Genomic DNA, 25,853 nt, shown 5'->3' with positions numbered 1-25,853 from the left:
ACGGTCGAGGATATCCTAAGCCCAGACAGAGGATCATTCTTCGGGACCATAACCAAACCCACCCCGTCCAGCTGGTACTGGGTTTATCTTCCTACCCAGGGATGTGGCGGACTGTGAAAGCAGGTTGACTGCCCACCATCCTAGGAGGTGGGGGGGGGGGGGGGGGCAGGGGCCAGGGGGCTTGTGACTACCAGTCTGAGCCTGGACACGTGGAACATTGGGTGGATGCACATGGACCAGGGCACCTGGAGCCTGTAAGTAACTGGGTTGATCCAGTGCAGGATTATGAGTGAGCCGATCAATTTTAGAGCCAGTTTTAGGACTCGATGCGTAAGGGAATGTCTATCGTGGAGAACCACACCTTCTGACCTGGGTGAAACAGGGGAACAAGGAAGTTAGCATAGATCAGGGCAAGTCTGGCGATTACAGAGGATTATGGACAAATTTACTGACTTAAGTTTGCAGTTCTCGAGCTGTTCCCTTGAACGAAATCAATGGCAGAGAGGCAAATTTTGCTATTCGCCTGGTATTGTTAATGGATTGGACCATGATCGACTTGATTATAAACAAAAAACTCCCAGATTCCAAAGGGATTCCCATAAGTGGAATTGTTGAGAGTAAGTGCCCGCAAGAATATCTGTTAACAAATTGGGACAGCAACCTTGATTAAATTAATATTAATAGTGGTTAAAAGACAACAACTACACCAAATATTCTCTTAATAGGCAACCCACTCAGAATTGTTCCATTTGTCGCCCCAGTTCCTAAGAGTCGGCAACATTCCCGGCTCCATTTCTATGGCAACAGACAGTATCAGCAGGGCTCTTGCTCTTAGATGTTGACCCTTTTCTTCACAATGAATCCATGATATCTAACACTGAGAGAAATGAAGAGTCCTTGATCCATATCCCTAACAGAAATGAAGAGAACATTGTGTCTACAACCGGGGATAAGCAAACAATTTACCTGCAGTGAATTAATAAGTGCCTTTTGGGACTTTCTTGTTCAGAAAGCTGCAATAACTAAATGTTACAAGAAATGGTTTGCTTGAGATGTGCATTTCGATAATAAATATCTCTAGTACTTTTCATTTAAAATGAGTGGTTAAGTAAAAACCGTGAAAAAATCTTACGTCCATCGAAGAGGCTTGCTTGCTACCTTGAGAATGAGATTAATGAAACCACCTGCTGTTTCAGTATGGGGAGAAAATATAAATTTCAGCTTGAATGACTAATGATGGGCCTCACATACAGGGCTGTATGAAGGTGTTGACTATTCATGAGACCGAGGTCATGAGACATAGATGGTTCGGAGGTATGACCCCCCTGAAAAATACTGATTTTCCTCATCTAAATTTTAAGACATATTGAGAGTAAAAATTGGATGATGATCACTTTGGACCCATCTACGTCGAGCAGTAATTATACAAGGAGAATCGGGTTTAATGTTTATCAATGCAGCACTGCACTGCTGAGGATGGCATACACACCATTGGATCAAGCGCAGCTATCTAGCTCCAATCATTATCGAGGTCATTTACATATAATGGCACAAATGGCTCAGACGCGGCTCTCATTGGGATGGTATGCCATTTTCTAAGTTACGCCTTGGTGGGGCATGCCCATAGACCGTATAAAAATAGGGCATGCCACATACCTATACAGCACCATGAGTTTGGTACTTTTCAGGATTTCCTATAGAAAGAACCACTTGACCACAGACTCTCAGCCCTTAACAACATTCACTACTGGACCCTCTGACCTCATATAAATACACATAATTCAAATACAACTTCACACGTCCACACAATAAAGCACCAAACTTGGCTTATTTAGCGTTTTCTCCCTTTTCCTGTCGCTTTGGTCATCACAAATGTTCTGTTAGCCTGTCTTTCGTCTTTCCGGTTTGTCATCTGATTGGTCGTTTCCGTCTCCGGTTACTCTGCTTGAAAAAGCCGCCATTTGCCACCTACCCTTCGGGATTAGTTCTTCGAAGTTCAAACTCGTGTTTGGTGTGTTGTGTATAGTGATTGCGTCGTTTGACTTCGCGTATTCGACTCTATTTTTGTTTGATTCCGATTCCCGTCTAGCCATTCTGATTTGTTTGCTTATTAGATCTCGTGTATGACCACTGAATCATTCCCTTCGACTCCGACTCTTTCCTTTGCTCTTCTAGTTTTTTAGCCCGTGATTTTGTGTTTCTGACCATTCGCAAAATCAGTAACACAGAACTGAGGGCTCGTCGTCTACTATGGCTAGGTTTGATTAGGAAGATGTTACTATTTGTCAGACTGTGGAACAGTCTGGTCGTTGCCGAAAGGACGATCTGCTACTTATAGCAGATTTATTTAGTGTGACTGTGCCTAGGAATAAAACTAAACGGGAAATAAACAATTGGTAGCTCAGAAAATCCGACCTGACGAAGAGGAGTTCATGGGTGTTGCAGCTGAATTGGAACCACTGCAGACTCCGGCTACGGCGTAGGCTGAAGCCGTGTCTGACGTATCTCCGTGCATATTATCCCGGCGTTTCACGCTCATTTCTAGCTAACCCCGTGCTCGCTCTGTGTTTTAAAAGAACTTTAAAAGAGCTAAGCGGGCAAGAGTGTCAGAGCCAGTTGCTGCAGGTCCGAGCGTTTGAGCTTGATTCTGACCGTCAGGTCAAGTCAAAGGAACTGGAGCTGCGAGCGAAGGAAGGGAGGCCTACTCCAATGCCACGGAAATCCCTGCTTTGTTCGCCCGTTGTCCCCTGTGCCTGTCAGTGCATCGCCTCCCGCGCCAGCTCAAGAGGCTTCGGAAGGCACCGCTTTCGTGAGTTCGGTTGACTTTTATGTTAGTCGGCAAATTCGTTTAGTAGCCTAGCTCTGTTCAGGGGGAGTGAAGTAGACAAACATTTCCATGTTTCAACCAGAGACTGTAAAAAAAAAAAAATAGGTTTCAAGGCATTACTTCGACATTGCATTGGCCAAAGAGCGTGTGGATTTTTCCATTACAATGCAGATTACTGGAGAGGCTCTGGTATGTTTGTTTTTAGAAGACGGTTTAGATTACGATGTATTGAAAGCTACAGTGTTACGTGTTTATAAACTTGTCCCTGAAGCCTACATGCAAAGATTTAGGAAGCATGTAGAAGCCGCAAATCAAACTTTCGTAGAGTTCGCTTGCGATAAAGCTACACATTTTGATAAATGGTGCTCGCCTAACAGTGTTACAAACTTTAAACAAACAACCGAAGTAGTTGGTGCTTCTAGGGGAATTTAAAAAAAACTGTTCCGGATAAAATTGGGAAATGCAGCGGAGGTAAACAAGCCCCCAGGTTCCCAATGAGTTTCGTGTGTTTCTAATATGTAATATATATGCTGTAGGCACAGTAACGAATGCTGTCCAAGAGGACACTTGTTTTATGTGCCACTAACATTTTCTCTGTTTACCGTTTTATCGTCTATTAAAATCCACTGCATACATCCTGACTGGTTATAGACATGCAGTATGGGAACCAGCTGTCATACAGGTTTGCTTGTTTTAATGGGGAGAGCTTTGTCATCTCAAGCATCACTGCGTTATCTTTGCTGAGCAAAGATTTTGTAGTAACGACGGAATTCTCCTGCTCGGGTTGGGTCCACTTCACTACCCCACCCCACACACTTAGACGTGATGATGAAGATCAGGTAATCTTGGTTTTCAACAAAATGTTTTCTATGACAAAGTGAATTCATTTTATGTACAATAGTTCACAATTTTTATTTAGTATAACACTGAATCTGTTAAAAAAATACTGAAACTCAAGAAACAAAATACCGAGGTCATGACCTTAGTGTCCTCAATGGTAGATACGGCCATGCTCACATGCACGCTTAATGTTGTATGTGGGTCCTTAATTGCTTCTGATTCATCCACCTGCTTCATCCACCATCACCAAACCTTCTTTTTTCCACAGCTGGTACAGTAACCAGGGCTGTAAAGAGGCAATTTGCTATCCTGATAGGTTAAGTATCATCACCGCTGCAACAGTCTTGTAGAGATGCTCAATGACAGGGATCCTCAAACTCCAGTCTTAGAGGGCCGCAATCTCTGCTGGTTTTAAAAAATATATATTTCCTTTCCATCAGTGGACAATGTCTTTGGGAACAAGGTGTGCAGACTCTAGCTAGTGAAATGAAATTAAGCTTAAATTAAGCACTTAAGTGCAGGAACACATCTAAAACCAGCAGCAGCAGACACAGTGAACCTCTAAGATTTGAGTTTGAGATCCCTGCTCAAGAACATATATATATATATATATATCTCATTGACCAGGCTGCTGTGTGCTCACTGCTCTTATACAGAACTTTTCTAGTCGTCTGCAGATAGTTTGCTGGAGACTCGTGCGAATCAAACTGAATAACAAACTGTAGTAACCACAGGAATACATTCCCACATTGCCACATTGATTTTCCAAGAGTTCATACACTCTGCACCTTATTATTTTTGGGTCCATTTTCAATGGAACCCTGACACCTGTGTCCTTCATAGTCAGTCATTTCTTTTAGTTTTTGAAACGGGTGTGTATTTTATTCTTAGATAACGTTTTTGACTGACTTATTAACAGAACCTATTGCTTATTTTTCAGTATAAGGTATGAATGGTTTATTAGACAGCCTACATATCTGATGCTTTCAAAGAGAGAATATTGAGGCTGAGGTATTGCAGTTGTTTTTTGTTCATGCAACCACCATCACTTCCCATTTTTGTTTGAAAAGGTACTTTTTGCTAGTTTCTAACGTTTAAGCAAACTTATTTCAGAAAGGCATTGCCTGCCCTTGCTTACAGTCAAGAGATTTTGGTTCTGTTTTTCAGGTATCTCTTGAGACTTTACTGTACTATAAATGGTCCAGAATAGTTATTTTCACCCCCTCCTCTCCCTTCTTCCTGTTTCCTGGCTCTCTCCACCTGCCATGTCATCCTTAGAGTGGTCACTCAGCCAGCTGAAATTGTCACGGCCGGCCCGGTGTTGCGACCCCATGCGGGTGAAATGGATCTCCTCTTACTCAAGATGATTAATTAACCTTTTTCTGCGCCTTGTGCTCAGTGACTCATTTCACATCGCTCCATCCCCGCCCGGCTGCCCCCAAGATGAATTTATCCTGTACTCGGCGTGGCAAACGTCATCTTTTCAGTCCGTCCACTCTCGCTGCGATGTGCCACACAAAACCTGCCCATCAGAATTCTCTGCTCTCCGTGGTCCCTGTAAGTACCATGCACAAGTATACAGCAGGTTTTGTCTATCCTGGTCACAGAGAGATGCAGAGCCTGCTTGTTTTTGTTATTTCTCAACATTGCATAGATAAATTGAATTGATTGATTACACGGATAATTCAACTCACCTGATTTCTTGGCTTTGAATTGGTTTCGGACTCCCGAATTAGCTGAGCCAATTATTTTAGTGGAGAGATTTTTTCTTTCCAACCCTCCAGGCTCTTGTTTCTCCCTGTTTCATGCTAAAGGCAATTAACTTTTTTTTTTTTTTTAACTACAGAATTCGAAACAATAGACGCATTGTTTTTGGGGGCAAAAAACATTATTTTAAAGACCTTGCTTGAAGGTGAGTGGGTGAATATTAGTAAACAATGTTATTCTGACTCGCCAGTTGGTTTTGTCTAACATGAACAGCAAGGGATTGTAGCACAATACCCAACCAGAAAATTCACTGAATTCCACAACCTCCCTCTGCTTTAACTTGGAAACTGAAAGCCACATTGCAAATGGATATTCAGGTCTTATGTCCTGCTTATAGCCAAGGGTGTACATCTGGATTTCCAGAGAACTGCATGCAAACATCTTGGAACAAATATCATATTAGTCGTGTATATTATTAGCCATCCATCTCATCATCCATAGCCAGAAAAAAAAAAAACAACTAATACCAAACACATCTTAGCGAGGTTCTGACTGTGAACATAACATTGCAGAAAGCTACAAAGGAGGTTCCAGTCATGCCTGTTTATTTGCTCTTTGGCTGGAAGAAGGTGGAAAAGAGTGATTGTTGGATCAGACCACACAAAGCCATCCCTTGGGGCAGACTAAATGCACTTCTCTTCCTAGGAACACTTCAAAGTGGCACAAACGCAATCAAACCAGACGCCCTCTTAGTTATCGCCTAAACAGTCCTAGCTGTCGCCTAAAACAGTCGTCTGCATGCGGCCAAAGTCAGTCCCTCGGGTGGCAGCTCACATTGTCTTTTGGAATCGGCAACCAGCACAGTTCTTCTACATCCAGGACAAGCATCACAAAGTTATTTAGTTGTGCTTGTTGCTGCATGCTGCACACGACTGGAGCAAAACTAGTGTTTTTTGCCGGCACTGTGAATCATCTGACAGTGTTTTCTCGGCCTCAGTGAGCCGGAGCTGATGGAGAAAGCGTTCCTCCAGAGAATCCGATTGTACTAGCGGACTTCACACCGTGCATCCAACCGGTAGTTTATGAAAATGATTGAGACATAGCATCTATAATGCACGCACGTAGCTTCGCTTGACTGTTTTACTGCTTGATTTAATAATTGTTTAGTGAATGAAAAGGCTGGAAAATAAAGGTTAGATAACACTGCACTGCACAAAGCATTCGCTTCGTCTTTTCTGTTGCGTTGGAAATGTATTTGGAAAAATAAACCTGGGACAAATTCGAATCTGGACTTATAGCCCTTGATTTAAAACACAAAATGTAATTCCTTATGCACTTCAGTATTCTCACTATATTTTGCATAGGAATGCTGTAGGGGAATACTGTTGATAGAATTTACTGTGCTAAACATAACTATAAATATTCTGTTGCATTCTTTGCTTACATTTCAGTTTCATAAAAATAATTCCCAGATATATTAAATGTATGTTTAAAGGGACATTATGATAGTTAAGCATATGTAATGTGCATATAAACATGTATAAACTGAACTACAGTTCAATCCTTTCAATTTAACATATACTCACTGAGTGGCAAGACACATCAATGTAAAATCCCCAAACTGTATCTGATCTGCTGTAAGTAGGCAAATAATTGTGTGGGGGTTCTGTGTTCTTTGTGATGCACTTCCACACGTTTTGTGTGTCTCTGGCATTTTGTGTGGCATCAAACCTGAAGCCCACCCTCTCGACTGCATCCTTGATGGCTACATCTTTGATGCCAACAGTGTTTGAAAGATTCTCATCCGCTGACAAAATGACTGTGCAGCTGAGTCACCGTAGCCTGCATAGTGAAGGTAAGTTCCTGCTGCAAAAGGTGCTTCAGGGAAGGGCTCAGTGTCATACTCTTTCAAATCAAGTAAGGGTATATAAAGTTACTGTAGTGCTATGCAATCCAGTTACTTCTATGCAACGGAATGTCATTAGGTAAATGGATTCATATCAGGCAAAGCCCTTCTGCCCTTAGGGTTAAAAATAGAATAATTGAAATGGGTCCAATCGATAAAGAAAGCTGACCAAAGTTGAAAACACTTGGAGAGTGCCAAACCTCCCCTTTTTCAAAGTAAACAGTCACTAAATGGCTGTTGGCCAACACATTAAAAGATAAGAAATATTTTACTGGGACGCTGGACAGAGTTTCAAAATCTGTAAAAGGGTTTATTTTTAATTAAATTGGAAGTAGAAAAAGTAAAATAATCCTGTAATGCTGATCAATAGCATAGAGACGCGTATAGCTCCTACAGCACACAATCAGCCATTTGGATTGTTTGGAGGATTATGGTAAAGTGAGAGTAAGAGGAAGCCCTAGGAATGTGTGTGTGCCTTGGTCTGGTCTGGTCTGTCCCACAGCAGCCCATCTTGGCACCACTTGGAACAGTCCAGGCAAAGCCTCTGCTAGTAAAAACTGCCATGTAGTTCTTTTAAGTAAGTCCTATCCTTCCTGAGAATAGTGTTGTTTCTGCATAGCAGTCGACGTCATTCAATTTGCAAATGTTATATCTAAACGAGACATGGAAGAACTATTATTCTCATTCATTATATGCAGCTGTGTATTGTCGGATGTGTAATTCACCATTTGACTGTTCTCAGTCATAGGAAGCTTCAAAGGTGCTCAGCCAGCATAGCTTGGTGTGGATTTGTGCGTGTTAACAGGAGTGGTCTGGCATTCTTCATATTCATTTGATTTTGAATCTTAAATTGGTTATTACACCTACAGGCGCTATGTTTCTGTTCAGGTCATTCCAGAACAGAGTGCCAGGCAGAGTGTTTCACTACTACGGCTGTAACTTTTTAAATTGTTGCCTAATCTAGTGTCTCACAAATATTTCCATAATAGTCACTCCCAAAAAGATTTAATGTCATCATAATGTTTACCTATAACCTTAAAAAGATTTGGTGTATTGTAAATTGACCTGAACCAATAATAATAATATATATAAAGGGGGGGAAATAAGCACCCCATAGATCCTCCCTGATCATTAAATGTATGCAGAGGCCAGGAGAAGAGGGTGTGTCCCTCTCTTTCAGTAGATAAATATGTCCACCCTCCTTTTTTGGGCAACTTGGCAAGAGGTCAGTTTGTAGCAGTTACTTGGAAGTGGGCATCTGAGTCCTGCACCTTAGTCTGGTCTACATTTCTTCTCTGGTCTTTTGGAATATTCTGTCCTCTTTAGTTTTTAATTTCGGTCTTGGCACATCCTTGGGTTACTTTAGGACAAGCTGTGGTTTGGTTTTTTTTTTTCATTTATTCCTTGTGTGGCCGCAAACCAGTCCATGTCTGTAAATTTGTTCATTGTTTTTAAGGTAGTTGAATCTTGTCTTTAGAATAGATATGGATATTTGTTGTAACCTTAATGCATGTCTTCGCTTTAATTGGGTTTAATAACGGTTGATCCAGCAGATTGCTCTGCCTGATTTAAATGATAATCGATATCTTTGATAATTACCAAATTATCATTTGCCGGACATTAAACGAGGGTGTTATCGGTTAAAACTGCTGGGTTTGGAAAATGAAATGAATTTCACTTAAACCTCACTTCGGTGACAGCCTGTTGCATTAGGCAAGAGACAGATCATTTTATTCCATTGCACATAGAGAAAATATTCTCATACATTTAAGTGGATGTCCTTGCTATTTGCAATCTGGAAAGAGGTCTATCTGACCAGCAAAAATATCTTTTTCATTATTTAAAAATGTGGTTTGAACTCTGTCAAACCTTTTACTAATAAGATTCCAAATTCCCATCTCCTGTGGATGTAAATCTAATTGCAATCACCTTTGAAGAGGCTATACCCAACTGCATGCTATGAAATCACTTGGTTCTGTAATAATAAGATGTAGGCCATCAGTACACGTATCCATATTTATGCACTGTGTTTGGTACATTATTTGCACTTTGCACTGCACATCACAACAATATCTTCTGCGCTTAAGTGGATCCTGTAAGTAGTGGAGTTCCCCTTGCGCAGTGGACATGCTAATTCTCTCATCACTCCTATTGGAAAGTACAAACGCTTTTTGCTGTTCCCAGTGCTATAACATTATGGTCTTTTTAACGTGAAGGTGAAGATACTTGTTGCACTTATGGCATTGATTTAGTAGCAATAATAATCACCAAAAGAAAACATGAAAATCTTTTTCTCCTGTAAATGGAAAATTACCACAACGACCTATATTTTGCTTGCAGATAATGTACAGTAATGGATGCAATATGTTTGACGTGGTTATGTTGTTATTGGTCTCCATTTCGGAGGTGCGGATCATACCCCGGTGTTCTGTATTATTACGCTGTTGGTTGTGCAACTGAAAGCCTGCGCAGGCTCTGCCCATAATGCACCTCTATCTTTCCCCCTCTCCATAATCAGCCTCTGTATTCTCACCCTCTTTCATGTCATCATAACCTTGCAGAAAGTGAAATTCACTCCAGATTAGAAGTATTAGCGAAGGGCCATTTTCCCACCCCCACCGCACCCCATGCACACCCCCACCTGATTTTGCCTCTGCTTTGAATTTCAGCCTGACAGCAGGATTGTGTCTCCGGTGAGCACTAGAGGGAACTGGCCAAAATTGCTGGTGGGATGCAAGAGATGGAACTAGATGAGAGGGAGCAGTGGCACTGGGGGTGCGATGGGGCAGGGCACATTGGGGCTGGCACTGATCTCTGATCTCTTTGGGCTTCAAATTTGCGTGAGGTTTCGTTCTCTAGACATCTGTGAGTCTTTATGCTTCATCATCCTGCCCTTATGCAGGAGTGGCGAGGGCATGCCATCTTCTACGTCATTGTGTGGTGAAGAGCTACACTGATGGATGGTGAAATTGTTTTTCATTCAGTTGGAACCATGCCCTCATCTGGAAACGACTTTAGTTCATTTACCTTGTTAGATAATATCAACTGAGTTGAGCAAATGGGGCTCAACTGAAGAAACTTGTTTGACTAGTTTTTATTCATTTCATGTGAGAGGGATTGTAAAAATTAAGAACAACTTATTTTTTTGCATCCATTAAGATACTACAACTCATAATGGATACAGTTTTTCTTTAAAACCCAAACAATTTATCGTTAATTTCGTTGTTTGTGGTGTGCACTGCTCCCACGGAGAGCAGTTGTGAAATATAAGACGTTGCCTTCAGAATGGGGTGTCCTTGTTCATGAAAAATTGATCCTTTAAATTGATATCCTTTCCTATATTATAGTTTACAGTAAATGAAATGGACACTTTGGCCCTAAACCAGGAAGTGCAAGGCTGCTGTCTGACTGCCTCGCTAAATGTAGTCTTTTAATTAGCTGCGTCTCTCGCAAATCCTAGAATGATGAATTCATCCATGTAAACTTGGATGCCGCAGTTTCAGCTGAGCAGTTTTCTGCTTGTTTTCACGACTGTGAATCGGAACTTTTTTGGAATGCAGTAAGAAAAATTGTATGAAAGAAGAGATCCTTCTCAGTGGATTCAGAGGATTTCTCCACTTTTCAGACCAGAGCATCGTTCTGACTCACGACCACTACCACTGAACATGGCACTCCTGCATGAGTTAAGATGGAAGGAATTCAGAAGGACCTTATGGAACCTTAACTTGAAATCCCACTATACCTCTCGTTTGCAGAATGTTTGCTTGGAAAGGATTTGCTCAGCATGGTGTAAAAGCCTCCTCAATTCGGCCTACCTTGCACTAGCTGAGGTTGGCTGTGCAGTCACTGTGCTGGGAGACAACAGAACTGATGCAGGTGGTGTAGGCAGGCTGGAGAGAGTTTTCTCCAAACAATTGTCAACTTTCTTGAGTGGGAATATCCAAATCAAAAATATTTCCATCTGGTTTACACACAAATCACAGTACTGAAATTAGATTTTTAAATTTGTTTTTAAAGCACTACTGAGGCTTGCCCCTGTGTACATTTACGGCCTATTGACCAAAATGGGCCATCAGAACTTGAGAAAAGGTGTCCTACAAAAGTGAAAAACAAAGGATGATGTAGCCTTCTCTGTCCAGTTCTCCAAATTATGGAATTATTTACCAGAAAGTATCAGGATCTTGCAATCAGTCTTTACTTTAACATTTTTTATTCTGTTGTTACTTTCCGATTTTTCTTTCATCCATCTTTTACCCTATAGGATTGACTTAATCTAAATTGTGTTCCTTAATGTAAGTGATTCGTTGTAAGCTCAGGTATTTAAACATTATACAACACTTAATGCATTGGTTCTGCACAAATACAGTACCCTTCCCCCAATACACATCTGTCAACACAAACTTAAAATACAATTACTCTTAGAGTGAACAACAAATGTCCTGCTTGAATGAGGAGAGGTGGTCCCTGTGCAGCTTTCCTTTATGTTTTATGGCAAATCCCCCTTGCACACAAAATCTCAATCTGAATGTGGCATTCCTGGTCAAATAAAGGTAAAATAAAAAAATCTACCATAGCGGACTGCATCGGTCTATGAACAGATACTCCCTTTGACCACTGAAACCCCATATTACACTGTGATAGTGCTTCACCCAGTACATTCAGCGTAGTTTATACACAGCAATTGGCTTTATGGACGAATGCTGTAGGCAGTAAGCATTAACATAATCACAGAATGGCTGTGTTAACCGTGCTGTACAGACCTGCTTGATTCAGTACTAAGCAGGTTTCTTGTAGTTCATTTAACAAGCAAATGGTTTTGGATAGTACTTAATGTAAACTAGGTTGGGGTATTAACTCATCTGTGCTGTTATTTGTGTTATTAGTTTTCTGTTGCCTGCTTTGCAAAATTTCAGTTATATTGTGTTCTGTAAAGTGAACAGATTCAAAAGGGCAAAACAGTTATATGGTAATGACTGAATGGAGTAGCTCACTTTGAGACATGTTCCTTCAGAATTTCACATGAATAATACATTTGTTTGTTTCCTGTCATGGTTCTGATTCATTCCATGTCCACTCGTGTAGTTTGGGCCATGGTCTTTTCCTTCAAAGTGCTGCTTTTCTGTTTTGTGATTATGGCATTAGAGGGAACATTTCGCACAACATCAAAGATGCGGTGTGCTCTATGTGATTCAGGCTGCGTTGAGTGAATATTACCATTTTATCAACAGAAGATCAGCAATTTTGAGGATTCCACACTGTCAAAAACCCACCGGCATGGCTTTTGTCACAGATATGACGAGGAGTGCCGTGTTCTTCAGCTGATGATGGAAATTGCTTCCTCTGGACTGAAAGTACTGAGGAAACATCACCACATAGCACTGCTTGCGCATTCATGTGTGAATACCCATTTAAAAAAAATTTTTTATGGGATCAGTCATGGTGACGCCTTGGCTGAAAAACTGGAAATGCAAAAAATATTATTAGTTCTAGGTACCTACGAGTGGGGAGAAATCATCTTTCTTGAATGTTCTTTCTTGAAGGGGAGCTAACGGGCTGATGTGGCAGATAGCGCCCCCAAATGGACAGACATATGCACCCATTTCCTGCCTCAATGTCTGTCATTAGATCATATGTGGGTGAGTGTAATAAAAGGCGAAATGAGTTTAGTGTACAGCTGTCACAGATAAAAATGTATACTTGTCATAATATTGTTTTGCGTTGTGTTTTCCTTGTGCCACAGGGCTTGTTTGACAGCATCTGGCTAACGTCATAGAGTAGTTTGTGCGGTTAAGATAATTACACGTCCGCATTTTTTTTTCACTTACTGTATGACTTGCATCTTGATACACAGCATTAATCTGAAGACTTTTCAGACAAAAAAAAATTCAACAGAAAACTGCTAAATGTTGCTCCTATGCTTTTTAAATTCTTACAAAGCCTTCCATGGGTTTGTTGGACCTACTGCATTTTTTCAATTTAAAGTTTTGTACATATGAATTTGTACCTCCTCAATAAAGACAGTTCCTTCAGATGAAATGAAGGGGCCATAAATAAATCCCATATAAAGTAATTACAACCTCCCTACTCAGGTGAAACACCAACATAGAAGTGATGAATGAACCAGTTTCAGTTCTGCAGCTTATTTACTGCATGCAGTTCATCTGGTAATTCATCCTATCAACTGACCAAAGGCCTGTACCCCACACAGCATTGCCCACAATTCTGCTAAAATGTGTCTGTCTGTGAATGGGCTGGTTGCCATATACTGGCCAATTACCTTGACAGATAATTAAATTAATTTAAAATGAGAAAATGTTTTATTCTTATTTACATTGTGTCATTCAGATGACAATCAAAGGACATTATGTTTAGCTCACAAAAATAGCTTTTTTGACATTTTTATAATATAATAAAAATGTGGCTGTTCATAACCATATGCGACACAAAGTACATGTTCAGAATCCCAGAGATGGGGGGAAAAAAAGTATTATGATATGAACTTGATTGCCACAACGTAATCTGAAGTAAGATTCAGAGTCGGCTGCAGAAAGCTTGTTACTTAATGTATGCACTAACAGGGATTGGATTGCACTCCAAAGCAACTGGTGAGCTGTGAAGCGAAAAGAACCAATCACAGCAGTGGGCTCGGGAAGCATGTGATGGCTGTGCTTTCCAGAATTAGTAACAGCATTAAAACATGTCTGTATATGTGACTGGTATTACCAGTTGGAGAGAAAATAAAAATGTTGTTAAGTGATTGATTTAAGAAAACCAAACAAAATCATATCTGCTCTGCTTTACCATCAATGTATATGTATAATTTCCCTTGTTTCTTGTATTATATGCAGTATTTCACCACTGGTGTTCCTAGGCCACCATTAGCTCTATTAGCAAAGAGAACAGTCTTCCAGCCAGTGGTTAATAAAATGCAGTTTTTCATCCTATATGTACACAGAGATGTTTACTTCACTATGTTGAACCAATGCTATTGCCCTTTTCTTATAGTGCCTACACAACCAACCACAGTGGCTTTGAAAATGCCCTTATCAATGTCAAACATTACAGAAGTTTAAAAGCTTGTAATAGAACTTAATTGAAAGTGAAGCAGCAAAGCATTATAAATGTTCTGCAGTGGTTCACTCCATTATCCAGAATGTCAACTCAATTGCCTTTTAAAGTATCAGGGTATAATTGTTTCAATATGGGCATGAAATAAGTTTTTTTGTTAAATATTTGTATTGATTTTTTGCACAGTGTAACACATTCACAAAAACAACACTCCTCACCCTACAGCACACCCCGAACCCCTCCTCCCTTTCCCCTATGCCCAATGCAACCCACTCCCCACCAATAGATTTACAAAAAAAATTGGTTCGGTTTTGTCAGAAGCTGATAGTAAATAGTGCCAGTAAGGATAGATTGACATTAGCAGATGCAGAGGCCCACAGTCCCTTTTCTGCTGAGGGCCTCAGGAACCAGTATTTTGGCGGAAAAAGGGCTGAATTGTCTTATGACTTTATTATCCTGTCATCATCGGTTGTCTCTCGGGGGCCGAGGAAGACATCATTGTGCTGTCGTCTGTGAGTGCATATGTGGCCCCTGAGGCCAAAGTCTGATGCACACATGCGGCTGCAGATGGGACATGGGATACCATTGGTGGGGACAGGAGGGGACACAGCTCTGTGGCAGTGGTCACGGCCTGCTGCAATGCGTTGCCGACGATCGTCCTCGTAGAGGGCTATTGGTTCTCTGGTCAGGGTCCACCAGCATGACCTGTCAGTGCGGCCTCCTCAAGATTACAAGGTGGGAGTCCGTCCATTTGAGGTTCATCTTGAGGTTGTCCTTGTACCTCTTCTTTGGTCGACCTTGGTTGCGGCTGTCATACGACAGCTGTTTGGGGATTCTGTTGCTGTTCATGTGGGTGACATAGCCAGTCCATAAAAGTTGGGCTTGGATGATTTTGGCCCTAATGCTTGTGTAATTACAGTGTGACGACAGTGGTAGGTAGAGTGCCGCTGCTGAACAAATGCATTTACATTACAAATACATTATACTTTCAGCATGTACTCTATATATACATAAATATATACATACATACATATACTTACCTGTTTAAGTTTTTGCTCAATTTCAGTGGTCTTATGAATGAAACCTGCAATATTTTCCTCATCAGCATTAACGGTGTGTGATCCACTGGTCTGTCACCCTGACACAGGTCTTTGTGAATGACAGGCGATGAGAAGCAAGTTGTGTCTTCATCCCAGGATGTCGGCACAATTCAGTTCTTCTCTCCTGCCCACTTAGTTTATGTGACTGGGTGTACCCATGAACCACCCCTTTGGGGGTTCCCTCCCTCACCGCCATTTTATGGGAATTGCTTTGGCCTGTGTAGGGGAGGAAAATTGTCAGAGCCCTTTGTGCTTTTCCTGTTGATTCCCACCCACTTGTTGAATCAAAAAGGTCTCATTTTCTGATGGGGAAAGAACACCCCCGCTATAATTTTCCTTGTTTCACAAAAACAGTGCATCTGAATATTTTTTAGCTCAAATGATGGGATATTGCTCTATCAACTAGATCAATTTTGCAGGCAGTTTATTTTATTTATACTTGTCCTTTTCAATGAGCCTATAGCTTAAAAATAATTACAGCTGGTGAAAGCTGTTTGTCCAGCAGATTTCTCTATGTGTATGCCACGCACCCAGTTGCACAAACATGGGTGTAATGTGCCAGGTTTTGTTTCCATTAATAGTCATATAATAAACAATGATAAATAATTATTGCTCAAAAGAGGGTGGATACTGTACATTAGGATAGGAGGGGTAGTTACAGAAGGGGGGTGGCAGCATGTTTTACCAAAGCAATAAAACAGGTGAAATTTGAGACACAACCAGTAAGGTTGGCAGATTGAACTAAAAGCCGGTCTGTTTGCTCATCTTTGTTAGCCATCCCTCTTGCACTGTACACAGGGATAGGAACATGCATACACTGCCACCCCTATGCCATAGGCAGTGCCTGTCGTGCACACCCAGCTCTTTGGTGTCATGTGGTGGGAGGGATTTCTTTCGGACGCGTATACGAACAGACCGCTGTATTTACCCAAAACTCCTCCGGTGAGGCTTCCCAGTGATGATGTCGCATCTACTCCATTTCCCTGCCAGACAGCAGGGCACAGTGGGCTGGTGAACATTAGTCAGCCCTAGCAGCAGAAAAGAACTGAAGGGTACCACAAAAACAGCTACCATACTAATACTGTTTCGCTTTATTGTATTTATGAAGTTTATAAAGGTGGTCTTAATAAAATCTCCATTTCTAGAGTGACCTATTGAGAGGCAGCAATGTTCTGTAGTGTAACTGTAGGCCCGAGTCAACCTTTTGTTCTTAATTTTTTAAGAGGTTTGATAGAGGTTTATTCTTCACCGGTGGCTAAATCCAAAATCTAAATGCATATTGCATATATTTTAAAATTAAGATACCATCTCAGTGCTTGTAAAACTATTGGTCAATTTGATGAGCCATTTTGAACTCAAAAACCATTTAATTGTTGTGACTCATCATTGCCTGTTATTACTAAGCAATTAATCTTTTCATACCAAATGGAACAGAAAAGGGAAATATTGTCATGTCCATATACCTTGATCTGGAGCTGCTGTTGTACACAGGTCCTTTACTCAAACCAGTCCTGCTTATGTAAGATAATTTATTGTAGTCCCTATTCTCCCTAATATTTCAGTTCTAAATCAATTAAGGGTATTTTTCTGATCTAATTAGCCATTAGGGGTAATGGCGTACATACAGCTACAGAAATTGGTGCATAATAGTGGACTCAAAAATAGTCTAATATTACCATTATTAGAAAAAATCATTTTAATGACAGAATACAGTAGATGCATCACCAATGACTATAGGGCCAACTGTCAGGCACAAGGCTAGCTAAATAACTGCTGCTTGAAATAAACTTTATTCATTAGATGTTGGCATTTTGTTCTTAAAATCTGTCTAGACATTGCCTTTAATTGTAGATGCAACTAAATGGCTCCCCATTTAATTTGCCGTCATTTGGCCAATTTGAGTAGCCATTTCAGCTTAAAGCTATTTTTGACCAACTTTTAGACTATTAGAGAAATATCCAAAAAATCCAAATTGATGAAACTTTTCGCATACGGTGCACAATCTCATCAATATTCCATACGGCGATAGTGCTGGCATGCAACTGAAATAGCATTCTTTTTACAATATTCCCCCGTGCCACCCCCACAGTTTTATAAAAATCTGTATACAATTAATTTGGTGCATATATTAAACCTTAAGTCAATGTTCTTCCTCACTTTTGTGTCTGAAGTAAGCAAAATCTATCCTGGATAAGTGTTGAACTCACCTTGCTCACGAGAAACACTCGGCATCACATGGACCACATGTATGTTGTCCATTCCTGCCTCCTTCATCCCATTCTCTTCTGCTATATGTGTTTTTGTCTCCCGTGATTTCACTAAATGGGAAAATATCCGTTTATTCTATGGAGGAACAGGAAGGAACAAAACAGTGATCGGTCCAACCTGTTGGCTTTTCCTGTGCCAGAAGTCTTCAGTGAGTTAATGAAAAGCACAACCTACTCTCCTTTTCCCCAACAACCCGGCAGAAACCTGAAAACATCAATTAGCATAAAACACAGACACAGAAAATTCAGTGACCAGTATAACTGACCAAAAATAAACGTTCTTCTGCTTTAATGCAGCATTTTCTCAGAAGCTCTTCCTAGAAAATGTGCATTAGAAATAGAAGGCCAGGTTTTATTAATAACCCGGCACAAGGCCTACTTCAATAAATGTAAATGCTTACGTCATTGAATGCAAGACCACAAGTGGTGTTGATGACGGGTGGAGGACAGGGGTGCTGCACCCCAGTTTTAAGCAGGTAGCAGGAACAAATTACACATGTACCCATTAAATGGCACCAACAAAAAAAAAAAAAAAAAAACCCTTTTTCCTGTCACTTGTTACATGTTGCCCCATCCCTGCACTTCTTGGTAAATTGTATTTGTCCTAATACTCTAGCTTAATCTTCTGCCTAGTTTGGCTTTGCAGATGTTAGACAGGATAGTGTTCATTGTTCTCGGCTAGAAATAGCTGTACAAAATAAGTAACTGTACCTTACTGAACCCGTGTTCAGCAGTTGTCTACGATCATGAAAATGCACTTCTTGTACATCGCTTTGGATAAAAGCGTCTGCCAAATGAATGTAATGTAATGTAATGTAACATGGCTTGTTATATTGCATTATGGCCACCCACAGAAAACTTCAGGAACAGAACTACAGAGGCTGCACTGCAAGATGCAACCCCTAAATAGTTAGCAGCAAAAAAAACAGGACAGCCAGGTTACAGCTTGCTAAGAAGTACCTAAAAAAGCCTGAAGGGTTCGGGAAAAAGGTCTTGTGGACAGATGGGACCATGATTCACTTGTATAGAGTGATGAGCAAGGTGTGGAGGCCAAAAGGAACTGCTCAAGATCCAAAGCACCCCTGTCATCTGTGGAACATGGTGGTGGGGATGTTATGGTTTGAACATTTATGGCTGCCACAGGTACTGGCTCACTTGTTTTCATTGATGATGTAACTGCTGATAATAGTAGCAGCAGAATTACTTGAAGTGTACAGAAGCATCTTATTTGCTGAAGTTCACTCAAATGCCTGTAAACTCATTGGAAGGCACTTCATCCTACAACAAGACAGTGATCCCGAAAATACTGCTAAACCCCAACAAAGGAATATTTCAAAGCCAGAATTGGATAATTGAATGGCTAAGTCGGTCACTTGATCTGAATCCCATTGAACATGCGTTTCATACACTGAAGAGAAAACCGAAACAGCAGGACCTGAAGATGGCTGCAATACAGGCCTGGCAGAGCATCACTATAAAGATACTTAGCACCTGGTGATGTCTTTGGTTTGCAGACTTCAAGAAGTCATTGCATGTAAAGGATATGCGACAAAGTACTAAACATAACTACTTTCATTTACATTATATTAAGTCCCAGATATAATGGTCCCCTAAAATGGTTGGCTGTGTATAAAAAGTGCTGTAATGCCTACATGGTGAAACCAAAGCAGATAAAAAATACCCTTTAATAAAAGCTGATCATGTACACTAAAACCACATGTGCATTGTTTGGTTACAAATCTAAAATTGTGCAGTACAAAGCCAAATCTGGCCTTCTCACCCTTGTGAATCTCATGCTTTCATTTACCATATCCCACTCTACTCTAACCTTCTCACCCTACTCCCACCCTTGCATTCACCCTATCACTGTCTATACTCTAACCCTCTCACCCTTTCTTTCACCCTCTCACATACCTTTTTGTCTGTCTCACTGGTTTAGAGCACATAATGAGGAGTCTATGTCCAGTGTTAAGCACTACTGCTGAACATGGGCCCTCCCCTTCGCCTGTATTGCCATCTAGATAAGAGAGAAGAGTTCAAGCACAAGGTCCCTGTTGCAATTAGTGACCACCGCTTCCTCTACACACTCCAGAGAACTCCTCTTTTACTGTCATTAAACCCACACACATCCAGCCCTTGATCGATAACCACCCAATCCCATTAGGGCTTCCACTAGGGTGGAACCAATTGAAAAGCACAAAGCATTGATTGTGACAACTTTACCAGCCTTGTTTCCTGTCTTACCTTGTCTTCATTTCAACGTTTTCATGAGGTAAAGAAACTTAATTACAAAGTCTCCATAGACTATATAAAATAAATCAAGTATTTAAACCAACCACCCCCCGCCTCCCAAAAAAAAAAAACGAAAGCCCTCAAACCCTATGGCACTGGTGAAAATGAGAAAGTGTTGACTGCTGTAGAGGTCAAGTACAAACATCTCAGGACAGTATCCTAATGAGCTAGAAATAGCCGAAGTAGCTTGGTACTTCAAAGGAGAATTTTATGATTGCTTTTGAGAGAGATTTACAAAGCATTTACTGGGGGCCTAATACAGCGGTTGTAAAAATGAAAAAGAAGCTCATTGTACACAATAAACTGGCTATCCATATTTGCTAAACTGACATGCTTATGGTGGGTAAAAATGAAATGATAAAGACATACTGTAAAATACAAAGAGGAAAAGTGATGAAGTAATTAAATGGTGGGAGGGGCGCTGATTTATTGTGAGTTCCAGCTTTTTGTAGTGGCAGCTTTCCATGTTTGTTGTGGGGCGGCATGGTGGAGCAGATGGTAGCACCGTTGCCTCACAGCAAGACGGTCCTTGGTTTGGTTCGAGTCCCGGCCAGGGCCTGTCTGTGTGGAGTTTGCATGTTCTCCTCGTGTCTGCGTGGGTTTCCTCTGGTTACTCCCGTTTCCTGCCACAGTCCAAAGACATGCTGCTTAGGTTAATTGGAGAGTTTATGAGTCTATGTGAGTACAGTATGAGTGTGTGAGTGAATGGTGTGTGTGCCCTGCGAAGGACTGGCAAACTGTCCAGGGTGTATTCCTGCCTTTTGCCCAGTGCATGCTCCAGCACCTCCCACAACCCTGACCAGGAATGGTAAGTGGCGGGTGTAGATAATGAACAGATGTTTTTTTGGGTTAATGGTGATTCAGTTTTATCATTGCCAATAATCACAATATAGATGCCATTTGGTATTCCTGAAGCACATACACAGAGTAATCATATCCAGTCCATAATACAGTTCTCTGAGGGGGAGTCAAGGAATCAGTATGCCATCTCTCTCAGAGTTCCACACACCATCTGTTGGGTCACTGGGAAAAATCTAACCCATGCATTTGATTTGGCTGCAATCAGATTTTTTTCTTGTTTTCTTTTTGTTTATCATACATCTGTATGGAAATTTGTATACATGACATTCAATTAATGTATTCACTCTGCTAAACAAGTTGGTACAAAGATGATGAAATAGGTTGCAGATGTGTCATTTAGAATGGAATGGAAGCATCTTATCTTTGTACTTATTAATTTTCATAAATGAAGAGGGGTTCAGACAGAGTTCAGGACATTTAGCTTAATAAAGTGCACAAGTTGAAATGACACCTCCATTAGTTAAATTGCACATTTTTTAAAGAGAGGAGAAAAAAGTTCTCGTTAACAGATACCAAACAAGATGAATAAAGGGGTCTTTGAGTAATGCACTGTATATAGAAGTGATCTAGACAGTTACATGGCTGCATTTTATTTCACTGGGCATATCTGATTGTACTTGTGCTGAATATGTTTTCCCTTTTGACTCTCCACATTTAGCTCATTTTACAAAATCTCATTTTACAAAATCAACATTTAGAATTGGTACAGCTAGTACCAAAATATACTAGTTATGGGATATATACATATACTTGTTTGGGATATATATTGAAGCAACAAAGTAGCACGCTCAAATTTGATTTCTGCACCATAATAATGTGATATACTAATTGTAGCTTTCTGCTCACAAGACCACTTTAATAACCACTGGCCTATAATGTAGTGCAGACAGAGCAATACATGCATACATGGAATTTGGCAGATATATAAAGCTGATATATATGAAAAAGTATGAAACTAGCACATGCACAAACATTACTTTTCTGGTGCAGGTAAAGATGACATGAAATGCTATATGAGAAAAAAACACCCTGTTCTAATGCTCCCACAATAAATGAAGTGTTAAGTTACAATCTTCCCACTATTGTTTAATGTTAGTTGGAAAAACAGAGGTCTTCTCAACCATTAATTTCACCACTGGGTTACTGGGACTACTAAAATGTTTATGTTTCCTGTTGCTTCGTAGTAAATGCATTGTAAAAAGTATTAATTCATATCAATTTCAATCCTCTGAGTATGTTATAAAATGCATTTCTTCTTGAGGAAAGTACATGAATATGCAAGTGGTCACAATTATATAAATTAAATTAACAGAGAGCAATTCCGTGTTCTCACTAAACAGAAAAGTGCTGCTTGGATAATGTGGCTGAGTGAAGCTCTCTCTCTCTTGCGAAGGTTTTATTATTATTTTTACAAGCTCAGACCGTCGACTGTGTGTGAGGCATTGGGGTGTGAAGCTGTCGTTTTTAGAGGTTAGCTTCCAAGTGGGCAGGGCAAATTTAACAGGAAAACACTCAGCGTTTGAGTCAAACCATTAGCTGATCCACGTCCACAGGCCCTTTGTATCAATGCGAGAGCTCTGTCAGCTGAATAATGGAGCTTATTAAGATAATGGCAGTAGTTACAGTTACCTCGTGTTATGGGTAATTCTATCAATCTCCGTGTGTAGCAGAATTCAATCACTGCTCCTTTCATGGAAGGGCACCACTGGCAGGTACACCCTAACTATTTACGGAAATATCTCTCTCACACAAATAAGTCTCTTTTTCTGTATTTGCGTTTGTAAAATGCATCATGGATTGATAAAGAAAGGAATTTCTTTTTTTTTTTTGTAAATGCCAAGGGGAAACTTTTCCAAAAAATGTGTAACTTGCCACTTGTCCATGGACTAAGAGTAAGAAATCTGCCAAATGTGAGATGACTTTTGTGATCAAATTGTGCTACACTTAACAGTGTCATACAAATGAATGTAAGTACACCCTTTCCCAATTTTAAATACCTAGGGTGATTTTAGTTCTCCCATTCCCCAAGAGAGGTTGTGGGTGAGCCTGCTCAATATCTCCAGATGGAACTTAGTGTGAACAGCGGCAGTGACTGCCCTGCGTGCATTTTGGATGATGTGGATGCCAGTTTGAAATCTCCTGAACTGCCAGAGGAAATTTAACACTGGCCTACAAATACAAAAAATACTAAGAAAATGTATATGAGATCTTCCTTATGTGAAAAAATAATATTCTCACACATACTTCAGGATACTTGGAAGTGTAATTAAAATGTATATGATTCTGCTTCAAGTATGCTGTTTATACTATTTTTCCACATCGGTCAGAATAAAAAACAAACACTGACTGGTTTAGATCTGTCAGATGTTCCATGACACCACACATTTTGAGGCCCAGTAAGCCTCAGTCTTCCACCACTGACTGACAGAGGGACTCCTTGGAGAGAGAGGAGCTAACAGTGAGCCAATTCAGCCTGAACCGCCCGACTGCGCCATTCAAACAGGCCCTCTGTCTACATGACATTCACATGCGCGTTTACTCATCCCGCAGGTGCTCTCAGACAGAGTGGCCCACAGGAGAGCACGAACGGGAGCGGAGGTTTGTCTTCACACAGGTGAGAAGAGCACTCTGGTGTTTCACTGCAACAAATGATGCTGACTAATTAATGATGGGTAGATCAACGACGTGCTTATCGGGAAAGGCTTGTAATATTGAAAGGCTTTCCTTTATTCCGCTGGCCGGTGGAATGCTCCCTTGTTAATGTAATTGGATGGAGCTGTAATATTGATTTTATGAGGGAGGCAGAAGCTCCGAAAGCTTTGGCACCAGCACTTGAGCTCACGCACTGTACCGTACAGGCCTGTGTGTGCGGCAGTATGAATTTTGTCAGCACGTGTAAAAAAAGATGATGTCACACACAGGACCTAATAAATCTTACATATTGTGTTTTTCCCCTTTTTGCATTTTGTGAAAAATAATATATTTTGTGGTTGTTCCGCTACTACACTACTGTTGATGACCAGAATCATTTTTTTTTTGAATCACCTCGTCAAAGCAACAAACCCAGTGAATTTTCTATTTATAATTGAATAAATGTCAGTTTTTTTCTGTGTCTGCTCAGAGCTAAAATTATTGTCTTATATTTGTTAAAGAATTTTGAAATATCCTTTCAAGGGGTGCTTTGCTAATGGTCTGCGATACTTGCCGGATTCTGGAGATACAGGGCCGGTTCTGTGCATAGGTCTTATAGAAGGTCACCTAGGGTGCCACCCGTCTGGGGAAACATCAAATGAAGGGGGGAAAGAAAATCCTTGCGTTGTGTTCATAATAGTCAACACAACCCACCACTCCCCGGTCAGAAGAAAGGCTTGAGTCATCTCTGAATGGCCAGATACAAACATAATATGCAGGGCTGCTGAGGGAAAATACTCAAAAGCAAGACCCAGGTAGGAATTCTCTTAGCCTTGTTTGTGTGCTTGACCCAAAGAATTGTATGGGGGGAAAAAACGATGTCCCTAGGTGGCTAAATAGTTTTTTTAGATTGCAAAGGTTAAAGTGTCAAGGCTGTGACAAATTGAGCACAATGTGGAAGATTGGTCTTTTCTCAGCAAATGGCCTTTGACTGATGAGCCAATCACAGAGTAGCAGGGTGGAGCTTCATGACTGAACCAGCTGCTGTGTGAAGTAAATGTAGTTGAAAAGGTACAAAGGTATAGGCTGCACTTACAGTGTTTAGCATCCAAAAATAAAGGGAAGGCCATTAAATTTTTTGCATTGAAAGGAAGTACCAGTTCCATTAATTTGCAAGTCAGTGCTAAGGGCAATGTTGGCTGAACTCAGGCCGCAGAGTTAAAACAGGAAATTAACAGAATGCTTCAACTGGAACGATCCCTTACACTCACTAAGACATTAGGTCATAACGGTCGATTGGTATTAAACTGCAATACCTACGTACAGAAATACAATGCAGATGCATTTTAAGGGTTAAAGCCATTTACCATGCTGCATTAGGCCCACGTTCCTTTCTGTTGCCTTAATGTAATGTGACAGCAGAATATTATGCATATTGAATGGTTCAGCCCACTTAATGTCCAGTGATTGGGCTGCAGGGAAGTGTAGCTGAGTAGTGAGTCACACTGAATGAGGCGAATAAAGTTGGCACGTATATATATGGACATTTATAATCATAGGGTTTTTTTCCCCCCTCCTCTAGAGATGACAATAATAATCTCCTGTTTAAGGATTCATAACCAAAATAACCGTGTTACTGGCGGTTCACCTGTCGAGCATTCTTTTCCAGAAACTGTTCGGAGAAACGGGTCTCTTGGGCGCAGACAGCGCTATCGTCCGTTCCCCGATTCGGCGTAACGACGCGGCTCTCTCCAACCCACATTACAATATTACGTAGAAAATGGCGGGACTGCATCAGCGGCGCCTCCACTTCAGAGTAATGTCCCGCAGTTGTTGTCTGAGAGGGCATTTTACACCTGATAACATCAATGATTAACTGGCCAGATCAGTTCTCGTTATGCCGTCACTGTTCTCGCTGTTGCCTGACCCGCGTGTTTATGCGGGTCATTGCTTGGTTATGGATAAGGAACGTGAGAGGCGTGCTGATAAGAGCTGGTGTATTTCATCTTCTGTTGAATGATCTCACTCACCACAGCGATGTACTGCTACCTGACCAGAAGCATGCCTTTGCCTTTCCTTCTTCTTTTTCTTCCTCTCCTCTTTCCCTGAACCTCTTCTATTTTTTCTCCTGTTCCTCCTCTCTTAGTCCTCAGGGGTCAGGCCCGCTGTATTCAGTTTTCTCCTCCTGTAAGCCAGGTTTCTCAAATAAAATCCTGGCATTTCATACGCCTTAGAAGAAAAATATCACAGTAGATACATGGTTTAGATAGTTTATTATCTTCAGCGAGGAAATTCTTTTTCACAACATGAAGCACTGAATCATACGCTAACAGCAAACATTGACACTGAGATTG

At 40.8% G+C, this 25,853-nt stretch overlaps 1 long non-coding RNA gene across 5 annotated transcripts; it reads left to right on the top strand.

Moving 5' to 3' along the window:
• The first annotated feature begins 1,934 nt into the window (after positions 1 to 1,934).
• Positions 1,935 to 13,335, top strand: LOC135255605 (uncharacterized). Of its 5 annotated transcripts, none has more exons than XR_010330214.1 (6): positions 1,935 to 2,809; positions 3,479 to 3,666; positions 3,936 to 3,983; positions 5,067 to 5,224; positions 5,514 to 5,579; positions 12,509 to 13,335. It is a non-coding gene; the product is annotated as an uncharacterized LOC135255605 (long non-coding RNA). The 5 variants fall into 5 exon arrangements; XR_010330213.1 differs by lacking the exon at positions 12,509 to 13,335 and adding an exon at positions 5,947 to 6,582; XR_010330215.1 differs by lacking the exons at positions 5,514 to 5,579; positions 12,509 to 13,335 and adding an exon at positions 10,906 to 12,500 and having other exon boundaries at positions 1,936 to 2,809.
• Positions 13,336 to 25,853: the final 12,518 nt, after the last annotated feature.

Source organism: Anguilla rostrata, chromosome 5, assembly GCF_018555375.3.
Source record: "Anguilla rostrata isolate EN2019 chromosome 5, ASM1855537v3, whole genome shotgun sequence".
In the NCBI taxonomy this organism is placed as follows: domain Eukaryota; kingdom Metazoa; phylum Chordata; class Actinopteri; order Anguilliformes; family Anguillidae; genus Anguilla; species Anguilla rostrata.
This window is presented reverse-complemented; position numbering and strand designations above follow the sequence as displayed.